Raw genomic sequence first — 15,624 nt, forward strand, 5'->3', positions numbered from 1 at the left:
GTTTGTTCCTGAGAGTCAGCGGAAGCGAAGAAGTGGCTTGACTAAACTAGGAAAGATCTTCAACATTCCAGAACAAGAGCAATTGAATGCGACATATTACTAGTCCGTTTTCAAGGAATGTGGTGAGCGAAGGCTCAATTGGCAGCCGTGTGAGGCGAGCCAAAGGAGATGCTTTGTCTTCCTAGGTGGGTGTCAGACTTGGCAGCGGTCCCGGCTAAGGTAATGAGAAAACGTGAGCGTCCCTGGGTGGGCTCGAACCACCAACCTTTCGGTTAACAGCCGAACGCGCTAACCGATTGCGCCACAGAGACCACACATGGAGCGTGCTTGAACTGGCCCGATGGAGAAATGAAAGATCAACTCAAGGTGCCTAAAAAGCTTCCCAATTGCACATTTGTAGAGATGAGGGATTGCCTTCTTTCTAAAAGGGAGAGACGCGGGCTAAAAAGCCCTTCCTTCGAGCCGGAATTGAACCAGCGACCTAAGGATTGCTACTTCATCTACTACAGTCCTCCGCTCTACCAGCTGAGCTATCGAAGGGAACTCAGATGGGTGTGGTAACACATGAGCCCTTGAATGCAAAGCCAGTGCTGAACACTTTGCATTTGACCTTCTAGGTTGAGGTATTGCTTGATGCCGCCTCGGCCGATAAGGGCAGATGCCTAGGCAGACGTTATGTGGGAGGCTACGGCTTGACGTATTGCAAAGAGAGAAAAGGGTTTGTAAAGAGCCAGCGCATTTTGTTGTGATCCTCCAAAGTCCCGGCAAAAATGGTGATGTACCCTGTGCCTTGACAGCAAGTGAGCAGAATAGTACTTGGAAGCACATTGAGTTTAGCCAAAGGAATTGTGGCGAAAGCTAGGAAAGAGTGGTCAGAGCCTGCTAGCTGCAAGAGGCCTCAAAGCAGCAGAGTGTGGTAGCCCGGCTAGCTCAGTCGGTAGAGCATGAGACTCTTAATCTCAGGGTCGTGGGTTCGAGCCCCACGTTGGGCGTGCCTTTTTTTGGCCGAGTCAAAGGCCTTTGCAAAAGGTGTCAGTATCTCCAGTTCCTTCAAGCGCACTGCACAATCACACCTTTACCATATCTACTGGCTTGGCTTCCTTTCTCTCCACCAATGGGGAAATATTTCTAGCTCATCTTCCTAGAGGTGACTTGGTACGCCAGCAAATGGACCTTGCGCAGCAGGGGGTCTGTGGAGTCAATGTCATGGATGGCCTTAGTTCTACACAGCCAGCAGCATGCTTGCTGCACAGCCTTGTGTTGGTGGTATAGTGGTGAGCATAGCTGCCTTCCAAGCAGTTGACCCGGGTTCGATTCCCGGCCAACGCAGTCTTCTTCTTCTTTGCGCCCTTGACAAAAGAGCACAGGGCCAAAGCTCCTTCAACAAAGCTCCTAAGATGTCTTGCCTTAGTGACAACAGTGCAAATATTCCGCCGCATCCCAACAGGCTCCGGCCTCATGCTTTAACTCGCTCAAGGAGTACAGCATTATCCAGGGACAAGGTTCAGGCATTTCAAACACCGATTCACAAACAATCAACTCTGGCACACACAGCATTGCTAAGTGGCTGGCTACCATTCCAACACCCTCAAATGGCAAGATAACTGGCAGCATTTTGAAGAATGCTAAAGAATTTCTCAACGAGGAATGTAGACTGAAGTCGGAGACAGAAGAAACAAGCATGTCCCATGATGTCATAGGCCTTTTCACTTGGATACGCTTTGCGGAGGCTATTGACATTGTGGGAAACATCTGAAATGAGGGAAGACTCTTGACAGCCAAAAAGAACTAAAGCTTGACCAAGTGCATTCATTGCTGGCCCTTTGACTCAAGCAAGCCCATTTCAAGTACCCCAATGACTTTTACAGACAGAAACACGCCGCTGCCATGGGATCACTTGTATTTCCCATTGTAGCTAACCTGTGCATGGAGCAGCTGGACAAGAGAGACTTGAATTGTTCCATGGGGAAAAGACCAAGTCGTTTGTTAAGGCATGTGGATTATACTTGGCTGGAGAGTAGAGCATCAGAAACACAAGCTTTTAGTGAACGCATCAAGTCAGCGGACCAATACATCAAGTGTACACGGGAAGAGGCACTGAATAGCAAATGACCCCTTTTGGACGGCGTCTTACAAGGCAAGGAAGGGGCTGACTTGGGCAGGGAGGTCTCCAGGATACCTACCCACACAGACCGCTATCTGCCTTTTGACTCACACCACCCACTGGAACACAAGCTGGGGGTTCTTAGGACTCTGCAATATATCCGGCTGACATGGTAGCAACAAAAAGAGTCTAAAGACAAAAGAACACAGATGTAACGCCACCCTTGCCAGGGACGCTGGCATGTTTGCCCCGGTTTCCCTTTACTTCGCCCCGCAGCCAGGCACAGTGTATTTCTTCAGCCACATACACACACGCGCAAACGCTCCTTGTCTTCAATGACCGCACTTGGGGATGTTTGTTTTTGGAGTTTTCTTGTAGAGCTGGGGATAGGGATGGGGAATTGTAGTGGGATACTGCAAAATTAGAACTTTTCACACTGAGGACATCTAGCTGATCTCTTAGTTAAGCGGTATTGACGTCCTGACCGGTTTCAGGCCCTCAGGTCGACCCACCTGGGGCCGCATAGCAGCCTGCTCCAGGCGAGGCAGCCTGCCTCCAGCCCAACTGTTCGGCCCTCTCCCAGGAAAGACGCTGAGCCCATGTGCTGGCAGAACATACATGCCACTCCCAGCATGCGACTGGAATGCCCCCCCTTGCAAATGGCCAGGGCTGTATCCATATTCATGCTGTCCGTTTGCCTAGCCCCCACCCATGTTCTGGAAAGCTCTCACAGCTTCCCGAAGGCGGGAAGAACTCTGACAAACTCAAACAACATCAGAGAATCATCAGCAGACCTGAGTAATCCATCGCAGCACTCTGTTAAGCAGAATACCACACTGAATTTACCTGACAGCCTCTCTGGTAAGCAGAGGCCAACTATACAAATCCTAGCACATGACTAGGAGGGTGCTACCGGGACATCTCAGGAGGGCTTTGAAAGCTTGTGGCTACCCAGACTGGGTCTTGGTTAAAACCTCCGCAAGCTCAGGAAAACAAACTGGGGAGAAGCAGAACACTTGGAGAAATATAGTCATCCCGTATGGAACTGGAGTGTCGGAAAAACTCAGAAGGATCTTTAAGAAACATTGCATCCCTGTGTAGTTCAAGGCCAGCAATACACTGGGACACAAGCTTGTCCAGCCACACTATCTGTCTTCCACATTATTAACACCTCTCTCCAGGCGATTTGACAACAATTGACGCCTTTAGCCAGGTCAATCTAGGCACTATTAGCTATGCAGGCTTCCTGACACCCAACAAGGGGATGATGTAACTTGAAAAAGGGCGCCTCCACAATTCTCACACCTCCCCTCCTGTTCCTGGACAATCAACATCTACACATTCCATGGTAATTGGACTAAGGCCTCTTCAGGTGTGAATAGAAATGCTGGGGTTTGTTCCTGAGAGTCAGCGGAAGCGAAGAAGTGGCTTGACTAAACTAGGAAAGATCTTCAACATTCCAGAACAAGACCAATTGAATGCGACATATTACTAGTCCGTTTTCAAGGAATGTGGTGAGCGAAGGCTCAATTGGCAGCCGTGTGAGGCGAGCCAAAGGAGACGCTTTGTCTTCCTAGGTGGGTGTCAGACTTGGCAGTGGTCCCGGCTAAGGTAATGAGAAAACGTGAGCGTCCCTGGGTGGGCTCGAACCACCAACCTTTCGGTTAACAGCCGAACGCGCTAACCGATTGCGCCACAGAGACCACACATGGAGCGTGCTTGAACTGGCCCGAAGGAGAAATGAAAGATCAACTCAAGGTGCCTAAAAAGCTTCCCAATTGCACATTTGTAGAGATGAGGGATTGCCTTCTTTCTAAAAGGGAGAGACGCGGGCTAAAAAGCCCTTCCTTCGAGCCGGAATTGAACCAGCGACCTAAGGATTGCTACTTCATCTACTACAGTCCTCCGCTCTACCAGCTGAGCTATCGAAGGGAACTCAGATGGGTGTGGTAACACATGAGCCCTTGAATGCAAAGCCAGTGCTGAACACTTTGCATTTGACCTTCTAGGTTGAGGTATTGCTTGATGCCGCCTCGGCCGATAAGGGCAGATGCCTAGGCAGACGTTATGTGGGAGGCTACGGCTTGACGTATTGCAAAGAGAGAAAAGGGTTTGTAAAGAGCCAGCGCATTTTGTTGTGATCCTCCAAAGTCCCGGCAAAAATGGTGATGTACCCTGTGCCTTGACAGCAAGTGAGCAGAATAGTACTTGGAAGCACATTGAGTTTAGCCAAAGGAATTGTGGCGAAAGCTAGGAAAGAGTGGTCAGAGCCTGCTAGCTGCAAGAGGCCTCAAAGCAGCAGAGTGTGGTAGCCCGGCTAGCTCAGTCGGTAGAGCATGAGACTCTTAATCTCAGGGTCGTGGGTTCGAGCCCCACGTTGGGCGTGCCTTTTTTTGGCCGAGTCAAAGGCCTTTGCAAAAGGTGTCAGTATCTCCAGTTCCTTCAAGCGCACTGCACAATCACACCTTTACCATATCTACTGGCTTGGCTTCCTTTCTCTCCACCAATGGGGAAATATTTCTAGCTCATCTTCCTAGAGGTGACTTGGTACGCCAGCAAATGGACCTTGCGCAGCAGGGGGTCTGTGGAGTCAATGTCATGGATGGCCTTAGTTCTACACAGCCAGCAGCATGCTTGCTGCACAGCCTTGTGTTGGTGGTATAGTGGTGAGCATAGCTGCCTTCCAAGCAGTTGACCCGGGTTCGATTCCCGGCCAACGCAGTCTTCTTCTTCTTTGCGCCCTTGACAAAAGAGCACAGGGCCAAAGCTCCTTCAACAAAGCTCCTAAGATGTCTTGCCTTAGTGACAACAGTGCAAATATTCCGCCGCATCCCAACAGGCTCCGGCCTCATGCTTTAACTCGCTCAAGGAGTACAGCATTATCCAGGGACAAGGTTCAGGCATTTCAAACACCGATTCACAAACAATCAACTCTGGCACACACAGCATTGCTAAGTAGCTGGCTACCATTCCAACACCCTCAAATGGCAAGATAACTGGCAGCATTTTGAAGAATGCTAAAGAATTTCTCAACGAGGAATGTAGACTGAAGTCGGAGACAGAAGAAACAAGCATGTCCCATGATGTCATAGGCCTTTTCACTTGGATACGCTTTGCGGAGGCTATTGACATTGTGGGAAACATCTGAAATAAGGGAAGACTCTTGACAGCCAAAAAGAACTAAAGCTTGACCAAGTGCATTCATTGCTGGCCCTTTGACTCAAGCAAGCCCATTTCATGTACCCCAATGACTTTTACAGACAGAAACACGCCGCTGCCATGGGATCACTTGTATTTCCCATTGTAGCTAACCTGTGCATGGAGCAGCTGGACAAGAGAGACTTGAATTGTTCCATGGGGAAAAGACCAAGTCGTTTGTTAAGGCATGTGGATTATACTTGGCTGGAGAGTAGAGCATCAGAAACACAAGCTTTTAGTGAACGCATCAAGTCAGCGGACCAATACATCAAGTGTACACGGGAAGAGGCACTGAATAGCAAATGACCCCTTTTGGACGGCGTCTTACAAGGCAAGGAAGGGGCTGACTTGGGCAGGGAGGTCTCCAGGATACCTACCCACACAGACCGCTATCTGCCTTTTGACTCACACCACCCACTGGAACACAAGCTGGGGGTTCTTAGGACTCTGCAATATATCCGGCTGACATGGTAGCAACAAAAAGAGTCTAAAGACAAAAGAACACAGATGTAACGCCACCCTTGCCAGGGACGCTGGCATGTTTGCCCCGGTTTCCCTTTACTTCGCCCCGCAGCCAGGCACAGTGTATTTCTTCAGCCACATACACACACGCGCAAACGCTCCTTGTCTTCAATGACCGCACTTGGGGATGTTTGTTTTTGGAGTTTTCTTGTAGAGCTGGGGATAGGGATGGGGAATTGTAGTGGGATACTGCAAAATTAGAACTTTTCACACTGAGGACATCTAGCTGATCTCTTAGTTAAGCGGTATTGACGTCCTGACCGGTTTCAGGCCCTCAGGTCGACCCACCTGGGGCCGCATAGCAGCCTGCTCCAGGCGAGGCAGCCTGCCTCCAGCCCAACTGTTCGGCCCTCTCCCAGGAAAGACGCTGAGCCCATGTGCTGGCAGAACATACATGCCACTCCCAGCATGCGACTGGAATGCCCCCCCTTGCAAATGGCCAGGGCTGTATCCATATTCATGCTGTTCGTTTGCCTAGCCCCCACCCATGTTCTGGAAAGCTCTCACAGCTTCCCGAAGGCGGGAAGAACTCTGACAAACTCAAACAACATCAGAGAATCATCAGCAGACCTGAGTAATCCATCGCAGCACTCTGTTAAGCAGAATACCACACTGAATTTACCTGACAGCCTCTCTGGTAAGCAGAGGCCAACTATACAAATCCTAGCACATGACTAGGAGGGTGATACCGGGACATCTCAGGAGGGCTTTGAAAGCTTGTGGCTACCCAGACTGGGTCTTGGTTAAAACCTCCGCAAGCTCAGGAAAACAAACTGGGGAGAAGCAGAACACTTGGAGAAATATAGTCATCCCGTATGGAACTGGAGTGTCGGAAAAACTCAGAAGGATCTTTAAGAAACATTGCATCCCTGTGTAGTTCAAGGCCAGCAATACACTGGGACACAAGCTTGTCCAGCCACACTATCTGTCTTCCAAATTATTAACACCTCTCTCCAGGCCATTTGACAACAATTGACGCCTTTAGCCAGGTCAATCTAGGCACTATTAGCTATGCAGGCTTCCTGACACCCAACAAGGGGATGATGTAACTTGAAAAAGGGCGCCTCCACAATTCTCACACCTCCCCTCCTGTTCCTGGACAATCAACATCTACACATTCCATGGTAATTGGACTAAGGCCTCTTCAGGTGTGAATAGAAATGCTGGGGTTTGTTCCTGAGAGTCAGCGGAAGCGAAGAAGTGGCTTGACTAAACTAGGAAAGATCTTCAACATTCCAGAACAAGAGCAATTGAATGCGACATATTACTAGTCCGTTTTCAAGGAATGTGGTGAGCGAAGGCTCAATTGGCAGCCGTGTGAGGCTAGCCAAAGGAGATGCTTTGTCTTCCTAGGTGGGTGTCAGACTTGGCAGCGGTCCCGGCTAAGGTAATGAGAAAACGTGAGCGTCCCTGGGTGGGCTCGAACCACCAACCTTTCGGTTAACAGCCGAACGCGCTAACCGATTGCGCCACAGAGACCACACATGGAGCGTGCTTGAACTGGCCCGAAGGAGAAATGAAAGATCAACTCAAGGTGCCTAAAAAGCTTCCCAATTGCACATTTGTAGAGATGAGGGATTGCCTTCTTTCTAAAAGGGAGAGACGCGGGCTAAAAAGCCCTTCCTTCGAGCCGGAATTGAACCAGCGACCTAAGGATTGCTACTTCATCTACTACAGTCCTCCGCTCTACCAGCTGAGCTATCGAAGGGAACTCAGATGGGTGTGGTAACACATGAGCCCTTGAATGCAAAGCCAGTGCTGAACACTTTGCATTTGACCTTCTAGGTTGAGGTATTGCTTGATGCCGCCTCGGCCGATAAGGGCAGATGCCTAGGCAGACATTATGTGGGAGGCTACGGCTTGACGTATTGCAAAGAGAGAAAAGGGTTTGTAAAGAGCCAGCGCATTTTGTTGTGATCCTCCAAAGTCCCGGCAAAAATGGTGATGTACCCTGTGCCTTGACAGCAAGTGAGCAGAATAGTACTTGGAAGCACATTGAGTTTAGCCAAAGGAATTGTGGCGAAAGCTAGGAAAGAGTGGTCAGAGCCTGCTAGCTGCAAGAGGCCTCAAAGCAGCAGAGTGTGGTAGCCCGGCTAGCTCAGTCGGTAGAGCATGAGACTCTTAATCTCAGGGTCGTGGGTTCGAGCCCCACGTTGGGCGTGCCTTTTTTTGGCCGAGTCAAAGGCCTTTGCAAAAGGTGTCAGTATCTCCAGTTCCTTCAAGCGCACTGCACAATCACACCTTTACCATATCTACTGGCTTGGCTTCCTTTCTCTCCACCAATGGGGAAATATTTCTAGCTCATCTTCCTAGAGGTGACTTGGTACGCCAGCAAATGGACCTTGCGCAGCAGGGGGTCTGTGGAGTCAATGTCATGGATGGCCTTAGTTCTACACAGCCAGCAGCATGCTTGCTGCACAGCCTTGTGTTGGTGGTATAGTGGTGAGCATAGCTGCCTTCCAAGCAGTTGACCCGGGTTCGATTCCCGGCCAACGCAGTCTTCTTCTTCTTTGCGCCCTTGACAAAAGAGCACAGGGCCAAAGCTCCTTCAACAAAGCTCCTAAGATGTCTTGCCTTAGTGACAACAGTGCAAATATTCCGCCGCATCCCAACAGGCTCCGGCCTCATGCTTTAACTCGCTCAAGGAGTACAGCATTATCCAGGGACAAGGTTCAGGCATTTCAAACACCGATTCACAAACAATCAACTCTGGCACACACAGCATTGCTAAGTGGCTGGCTACCATTCCAACACCCTCAAATGGCAAGATAACTGGCAGCATTTTGAAGAATGCTAAAGAATTTCTCAACGAGGAATGTAGACTGAAGTCGGAGACAGAAGAAACAAGCATGTCCCATGATGTCATAGGCCTTTTCACTTGGATACGCTTTGCGGAGGCTATTGACATTGTGGGAAACATCTGAAATGAGGGAAGACTCTTGACAGCCAAAAAGAACTAAAGCTTGACCAAGTGCATTCATTGCTGGCCCTTTGACTCAAGCAAGCCCATTTCAAGTACCCCAATGACTTTTACAGACAGAAACACGCCGCTGCCATGGGATCACTTGTATTTCCCATTGTAGCTAACCTGTGCATGGAGCAGCTGGACAAGAGAGACTTGAATTGTTCCATGGGGAAAAGACCAAGTCGTTTGTTAAGGCATGTGGATTATACTTGGCTGGAGAGTAGAGCATCAGAAACACAAGCTTTTAGTGAACGCATCAAGTCAGCGGACCAATACATCAAGTGTACACGGGAAGAGGCACTGAATAGCAAATGACCCCTTTTGGACGGCGTCTTACAAGGCAAGGAAGGGGCTGACTTGGGCAGGGAGGTCTCCAGGATACCTACCCACACAGACCGCTATCTGCCTTTTGACTCACACCACCCACTGGAACACAAGCTGGGGGTTCTTAGGACTCTGCAATATATCCGGCTGACATGGTAGCAACAAAAAGAGTCTAAAGACAAAAGAACACAGATGTAACGCCACCCTTGCCAGGGACGCTGGCATGTTTGCCCCGGTTTCCCTTTACTTCGCCCCGCAGCCAGGCACAGTGTATTTCTTCAGCCACATACACACACGCGCAAACGCTCCTTGTCTTCAATGACCGCACTTGGGGATGTTTGTTTTTGGAGTTTTCTTGTAGAGCTGGGGATAGGGATGGGGAATTGTAGTGGGATACTGCAAAATTAGAACTTTTCACACTGAGGACATCTAGCTGATCTCTTAGTTAAGCGGTATTGACGTCCTGACCGGTTTCAGGCCCTCAGGTCGACCCACCTGGGGCCGCATAGCAGCCTGCTCCAGGCGAGGCAGCCTGCCTCCAGCCCAACTGTTCGGCCCTCTCCCAGGAAAGACGCTGAGCCCATGTGCTGGCAGAACATACATGCCACTCCCAGCATGCGACTGGAATGCCCCCCCTTGCAAATGGCCAGGGCTGTATCCATATTCATGCTGTCCGTTTGCCTAGCCCCCACCCATGTTCTGGAAAGCTCTCACAGCTTCCCGAAGGCGGGAAGAACTCTGACAAACTCAAACAACATCAGAGAATCATCAGCAGACCTGAGTAATCCATCGCAGCACTCTGTTAAGCAGAATACCACACTGAATTTACCTGACAGCCTCTCTGGTAAGCAGAGGCCAACTATACAAATCCTAGCACATGACTAGGAGGGTGCTACCGGGACATCTCAGGAGGGCTTTGAAAGCTTGTGGCTACCCAGACTGGGTCTTGGTTAAAACCTCCGCAAGCTCAGGAAAACAAACTGGGGAGAAGCAGAACACTTGGAGAAATATAGTCATCCCGTATGGAACTGGAGTGTCGGAAAAACTCAGAAGGATCTTTAAGAAACATTGCATCCCTGTGTAGTTCAAGGCCAGCAATACACTGGGACACAAGCTTGTCCAGCCACACTATCTGTCTTCCACATTATTAACACCTCTCTCCAGGCGATTTGACAACAATTGACGCCTTTAGCCAGGTCAATCTAGGCACTATTAGCTATGCAGGCTTCCTGACACCCAACAAGGGGATGATGTAACTTGAAAAAGGGCGCCTCCACAATTCTCACACCTCCCCTCCTGTTCCTGGACAATCAACATCTACACATTCCATGGTAATTGGACTAAGGCCTCTTCAGGTGTGAATAGAAATGCTGGGGTTTGTTCCTGAGAGTCAGCGGAAGCGAAGAAGTGGCTTGACTAAACTAGGAAAGATCTTCAACATTCCAGAACAAGACCAATTGAATGCGACATATTACTAGTCCGTTTTCAAGGAATGTGGTGAGCGAAGGCTCAATTGGCAGCCGTGTGAGGCGAGCCAAAGGAGACGCTTTGTCTTCCTAGGTGGGTGTCAGACTTGGCAGTGGTCCCGGCTAAGGTAATGAGAAAACGTGAGCGTCCCTGGGTGGGCTCGAACCACCAACCTTTCGGTTAACAGCCGAACGCGCTAACCGATTGCGCCACAGAGACCACACATGGAGCGTGCTTGAACTGGCCCGAAGGAGAAATGAAAGATCAACTCAAGGTGCCTAAAAAGCTTCCCAATTGCACATTTGTAGAGATGAGGGATTGCCTTCTTTCTAAAAGGGAGAGACGCGGGCTAAAAAGCCCTTCCTTCGAGCCGGAATTGAACCAGCGACCTAAGGATTGCTACTTCATCTACTACAGTCCTCCGCTCTACCAGCTGAGCTATCGAAGGGAACTCAGATGGGTGTGGTAACACATGAGCCCTTGAATGCAAAGCCAGTGCTGAACACTTTGCATTTGACCTTCTAGGTTGAGGTATTGCTTGATGCCGCCTCGGCCGATAAGGGCAGATGCCTAGGCAGACGTTATGTGGGAGGCTACGGCTTGACGTATTGCAAAGAGAGAAAAGGGTTTGTAAAGAGCCAGCGCATTTTGTTGTGATCCTCCAAAGTCCCGGCAAAAATGGTGATGTACCCTGTGCCTTGACAGCAAGTGAGCAGAATAGTACTTGGAAGCACATTGAGTTTAGCCAAAGGAATTGTGGCGAAAGCTAGGAAAGAGTGGTCAGAGCCTGCTAGCTGCAAGAGGCCTCAAAGCAGCAGAGTGTGGTAGCCCGGCTAGCTCAGTCGGTAGAGCATGAGACTCTTAATCTCAGGGTCGTGGGTTCGAGCCCCACGTTGGGCGTGCCTTTTTTTGGCCGAGTCAAAGGCCTTTGCAAAAGGTGTCAGTATCTCCAGTTCCTTCAAGCGCACTGCACAATCACACCTTTACCATATCTACTGGCTTGGCTTCCTTTCTCTCCACCAATGGGGAAATATTTCTAGCTCATCTTCCTAGAGGTGACTTGGTACGCCAGCAAATGGACCTTGCGCAGCAGGGGGTCTGTGGAGTCAATGTCATGGATGGCCTTAGTTCTACACAGCCAGCAGCATGCTTGCTGCACAGCCTTGTGTTGGTGGTATAGTGGTGAGCATAGCTGCCTTCCAAGCAGTTGACCCGGGTTCGATTCCCGGCCAACGCAGTCTTCTTCTTCTTTGCGCCCTTGACAAAAGAGCACAGGGCCAAAGCTCCTTCAACAAAGCTCCTAAGATGTCTTGCCTTAGTGACAACAGTGCAAATATTCCGCCGCATCCCAACAGGCTCCGGCCTCATGCTTTAACTCGCTCAAGGAGTACAGCATTATCCAGGGACAAGGTTCAGGCATTTCAAACACCGATTCACAAACAATCAACTCTGGCACACACAGCATTGCTAAGTAGCTGGCTACCATTCCAACACCCTCAAATGGCAAGATAACTGGCAGCATTTTGAAGAATGCTAAAGAATTTCTCAACGAGGAATGTAGACTGAAGTCGGAGACAGAAGAAACAAGCATGTCCCATGATGTCATAGGCCTTTTCACTTGGATACGCTTTGCGGAGGCTATTGACATTGTGGGAAACATCTGAAATAAGGGAAGACTCTTGACAGCCAAAAAGAACTAAAGCTTGACCAAGTGCATTCATTGCTGGCCCTTTGACTCAAGCAAGCCCATTTCATGTACCCCAATGACTTTTACAGACAGAAACACGCCGCTGCCATGGGATCACTTGTATTTCCCATTGTAGCTAACCTGTGCATGGAGCAGCTGGACAAGAGAGACTTGAATTGTTCCATGGGGAAAAGACCAAGTCGTTTGTTAAGGCATGTGGATTATACTTGGCTGGAGAGTAGAGCATCAGAAACACAAGCTTTTAGTGAACGCATCAAGTCAGCGGACCAATACATCAAGTGTACACGGGAAGAGGCACTGAATAGCAAATGACCCCTTTTGGACGGCGTCTTACAAGGCAAGGAAGGGGCTGACTTGGGCAGGGAGGTCTCCAGGATACCTACCCACACAGACCGCTATCTGCCTTTTGACTCACACCACCCACTGGAACACAAGCTGGGGGTTCTTAGGACTCTGCAATATATCCGGCTGACATGGTAGCAACAAAAAGAGTCTAAAGACAAAAGAACACAGATGTAACGCCACCCTTGCCAGGGACGCTGGCATGTTTGCCCCGGTTTCCCTTTACTTCGCCCCGCAGCCAGGCACAGTGTATTTCTTCAGCCACATACACACACGCGCAAACGCTCCTTGTCTTCAATGACCGCACTTGGGGATGTTTGTTTTTGGAGTTTTCTTGTAGAGCTGGGGATAGGGATGGGGAATTGTAGTGGGATACTGCAAAATTAGAACTTTTCACACTGAGGACATCTAGCTGATCTCTTAGTTAAGCGGTATTGACGTCCTGACCGGTTTCAGGCCCTCAGGTCGACCCACCTGGGGCCGCATAGCAGCCTGCTCCAGGCGAGGCAGCCTGCCTCCAGCCCAACTGTTCGGCCCTCTCCCAGGAAAGACGCTGAGCCCATGTGCTGGCAGAACATACATGCCACTCCCAGCATGCGACTGGAATGCCCCCCCTTGCAAATGGCCAGGGCTGTATCCATATTCATGCTGTTCGTTTGCCTAGCCCCCACCCATGTTCTGGAAAGCTCTCACAGCTTCCCGAAGGCGGGAAGAACTCTGACAAACTCAAACAACATCAGAGAATCATCAGCAGACCTGAGTAATCCATCGCAGCACTCTGTTAAGCAGAATACCACACTGAATTTACCTGACAGCCTCTCTGGTAAGCAGAGGCCAACTATACAAATCCTAGCACATGACTAGGAGGGTGCTACCGGGACATCTCAGGAGGGCTTTGAAAGCTTGTGGCTACCCAGACTGGGTCTTGGTTAAAACCTCCGCAAGCTCAGGAAAACAAACTGGGGAGAAGCAGAACACTTGGAGAAATATAGTCATCCCGTATGGAACTGGAGTGTCGGAAAAACTCAGAAGGATCTTTAAGAAACATTGCATCCCTGTGTAGTTCAAGGCCAGCAATACACTGGGACACAAGCTTGTCCAGCCACACTATCTGTCTTCCAAATTATTAACACCTCTCTCCAGGCCATTTGACAACAATTGACGCCTTTAGCCAGGTCAATCTAGGCACTATTAGCTATGCAGGCTTCCTGACACCCAACAAGGGGATGATGTAACTTGAAAAAGGGCGCCTCCACAATTCTCACACCTCCCCTCCTGTTCCTGGACAATCAACATCTACACATTCCATGGTAATTGGACTAAGGCCTCTTCAGGTGTGAATAGAAATGCTGGGGTTTGTTCCTGAGAGTCAGCGGAAGCGAAGAAGTGGCTTGACTAAACTAGGAAAGATCTTCAACATTCCAGAACAAGAGCAATTGAATGCGACATATTACTAGTCCGTTTTCAAGGAATGTGGTGAGCGAAGGCTCAATTGGCAGCCGTGTGAGGCTAGCCAAAGGAGATGCTTTGTCTTCCTAGGTGGGTGTCAGACTTGGCAGCGGTCCCGGCTAAGGTAATGAGAAAACGTGAGCGTCCCTGGGTGGGCTCGAACCACCAACCTTTCGGTTAACAGCCGAACGCGCTAACCGATTGCGCCACAGAGACCACACATGGAGCGTGCTTGAACTGGCCCGAAGGAGAAATGAAAGATCAACTCAAGGTGCCTAAAAAGCTTCCCAATTGCACATTTGTAGAGATGAGGGATTGCCTTCTTTCTAAAAGGGAGAGACGCGGGCTAAAAAGCCCTTCCTTCGAGCCGGAATTGAACCAGCGACCTAAGGATTGCTACTTCATCTACTACAGTCCTCCGCTCTACCAGCTGAGCTATCGAAGGGAACTCAGATGGGTGTGGTAACACATGAGCCCTTGAATGCAAAGCCAGTGCTGAACACTTTGCATTTGACCTTCTAGGTTGAGGTATTGCTTGATGCCGCCTCGGCCGATAAGGGCAGATGCCTAGGCAGACATTATGTGGGAGGCTACGGCTTGACGTATTGCAAAGAGAGAAAAGGGTTTGTAAAGAGCCAGCGCATTTTGTTGTGATCCTCCAAAGTCCCGGCAAAAATGGTGATGTACCCTGTGCCTTGACAGCAAGTGAGCAGAATAGTACTTGGAAGCACATTGAGTTTAGCCAAAGGAATTGTGGCGAAAGCTAGGAAAGAGTGGTCAGAGCCTGCTAGCTGCAAGAGGCCTCAAAGCAGCAGAGTGTGGTAGCCCGGCTAGCTCAGTCGGTAGAGCATGAGACTCTTAATCTCAGGGTCGTGGGTTCGAGCCCCACGTTGGGCGTGCCTTTTTTTGGCCGAGTCAAAGGCCTTTGCAAAAGGTGTCAGTATCTCCAGTTCCTTCAAGCGCACTGCACAATCACACCTTTACCATATCTACTGGCTTGGCTTCCTTTCTCTCCACCAATGGGGAAATATTTCTAGCTCATCTTCCTAGAGGTGACTTGGTACGCCAGCAAATGGACCTTGCGCAGCAGGGGGTCTGTGGAGTCAATGTCATGGATGGCCTTAGTTCTACACAGCCAGCAGCATGCTTGCTGCACAGCCTTGCGTTGGTGGTATAGTGGTGAGCATAGCTGCCTTCCAAGCAGTTGACCCGGGTTCGATTCCGGGCCAACACAGTCTTCTTCTTCTTTGCGCCCTTGACAAAAGAGCACAGGGCCAAAGCTCCTTCAACAAAGCTCCTAAGATGTCTTGCCTTAGTGACAACAGTGCAAATATTCCGCCGCATCCCAACAGGCTCCGGCCTCATGCTTTAACTCGCTCAAGGAGTACAGCATTATCCAGGGACAAGGTTCAGGCATTTCAAACACCGATTCACAAACAATCAACTCTGGCACACACAGCATTGCTAAGTAGCTGGCTACCATTCCAACACCCTCAAATGGCAAGATAACTGGCAGCATTTTGAAGAATGCTAAAGAATTTCTCA

General features: G+C 49.7%; 15 non-coding genes across 15 annotated transcripts; 5 read left to right on the forward strand and 10 right to left on the reverse strand.

Annotated features, from left to right (window-relative positions):
- Positions 1-237: 237 nt before the first annotated feature.
- On the reverse strand, positions 238-311 carry TRNAN-GUU (transfer RNA asparagine (anticodon GUU)). The gene has a single exon. It is a non-coding gene; the product is annotated as a tRNA-Asn (tRNA).
- Positions 312-453: 142 nt separating this feature from the next.
- TRNAY-GUA (transfer RNA tyrosine (anticodon GUA)) lies at positions 454-540 on the reverse strand. The gene is given in 2 exon segments: positions 454-489; positions 504-540. It is a non-coding gene; the product is annotated as a tRNA-Tyr (tRNA).
- A 379-nt stretch (positions 541-919) lies between these two features.
- TRNAK-CUU (transfer RNA lysine (anticodon CUU)) lies at positions 920-992 on the forward strand. The gene has a single exon. It is a non-coding gene; the product is annotated as a tRNA-Lys (tRNA).
- Positions 993-3,733: 2,741 nt separating this feature from the next.
- TRNAN-GUU (transfer RNA asparagine (anticodon GUU)) lies at positions 3,734-3,807 on the reverse strand. Its single transcript has one exon. It is a non-coding gene; the product is annotated as a tRNA-Asn (tRNA).
- A 142-nt stretch (positions 3,808-3,949) lies between these two features.
- On the reverse strand, positions 3,950-4,036 carry TRNAY-GUA (transfer RNA tyrosine (anticodon GUA)). The gene is given in 2 exon segments: positions 3,950-3,985; positions 4,000-4,036. It is a non-coding gene; the product is annotated as a tRNA-Tyr (tRNA).
- A 379-nt stretch (positions 4,037-4,415) lies between these two features.
- TRNAK-CUU (transfer RNA lysine (anticodon CUU)) lies at positions 4,416-4,488 on the forward strand. Its single transcript has one exon. It is a non-coding gene; the product is annotated as a tRNA-Lys (tRNA).
- A 2,741-nt stretch (positions 4,489-7,229) lies between these two features.
- On the reverse strand, positions 7,230-7,303 carry TRNAN-GUU (transfer RNA asparagine (anticodon GUU)). Its single transcript has one exon. It is a non-coding gene; the product is annotated as a tRNA-Asn (tRNA).
- A 142-nt stretch (positions 7,304-7,445) lies between these two features.
- On the reverse strand, positions 7,446-7,532 carry TRNAY-GUA (transfer RNA tyrosine (anticodon GUA)). Its single transcript is given in 2 exon segments — positions 7,446-7,481; positions 7,496-7,532. It is a non-coding gene; the product is annotated as a tRNA-Tyr (tRNA).
- Positions 7,533-7,911: 379 nt separating this feature from the next.
- On the forward strand, positions 7,912-7,984 carry TRNAK-CUU (transfer RNA lysine (anticodon CUU)). The gene has a single exon. It is a non-coding gene; the product is annotated as a tRNA-Lys (tRNA).
- A 2,741-nt stretch (positions 7,985-10,725) lies between these two features.
- TRNAN-GUU (transfer RNA asparagine (anticodon GUU)) lies at positions 10,726-10,799 on the reverse strand. The gene has a single exon. It is a non-coding gene; the product is annotated as a tRNA-Asn (tRNA).
- Positions 10,800-10,941: 142 nt separating this feature from the next.
- TRNAY-GUA (transfer RNA tyrosine (anticodon GUA)) lies at positions 10,942-11,028 on the reverse strand. The gene is given in 2 exon segments: positions 10,942-10,977; positions 10,992-11,028. It is a non-coding gene; the product is annotated as a tRNA-Tyr (tRNA).
- Positions 11,029-11,407: 379 nt separating this feature from the next.
- Positions 11,408-11,480, forward strand: TRNAK-CUU (transfer RNA lysine (anticodon CUU)). The gene has a single exon. It is a non-coding gene; the product is annotated as a tRNA-Lys (tRNA).
- A 2,741-nt stretch (positions 11,481-14,221) lies between these two features.
- TRNAN-GUU (transfer RNA asparagine (anticodon GUU)) lies at positions 14,222-14,295 on the reverse strand. The gene has a single exon. It is a non-coding gene; the product is annotated as a tRNA-Asn (tRNA).
- Positions 14,296-14,437: 142 nt separating this feature from the next.
- Positions 14,438-14,524, reverse strand: TRNAY-GUA (transfer RNA tyrosine (anticodon GUA)). The gene is given in 2 exon segments: positions 14,438-14,473; positions 14,488-14,524. It is a non-coding gene; the product is annotated as a tRNA-Tyr (tRNA).
- A 379-nt stretch (positions 14,525-14,903) lies between these two features.
- TRNAK-CUU (transfer RNA lysine (anticodon CUU)) lies at positions 14,904-14,976 on the forward strand. Its single transcript has one exon. It is a non-coding gene; the product is annotated as a tRNA-Lys (tRNA).
- The last annotated feature ends 648 nt before the right edge of the window (positions 14,977-15,624 follow it).

The sequence above is a fragment of the Staurois parvus genome, unplaced genomic scaffold, assembly GCF_062004578.1.
Source record: "Staurois parvus isolate SC_StPar_1 unplaced genomic scaffold, SC_StPar_1.0 ptg001130l, whole genome shotgun sequence".
Classification (NCBI taxonomy): domain Eukaryota; kingdom Metazoa; phylum Chordata; class Amphibia; order Anura; family Ranidae; genus Staurois; species Staurois parvus.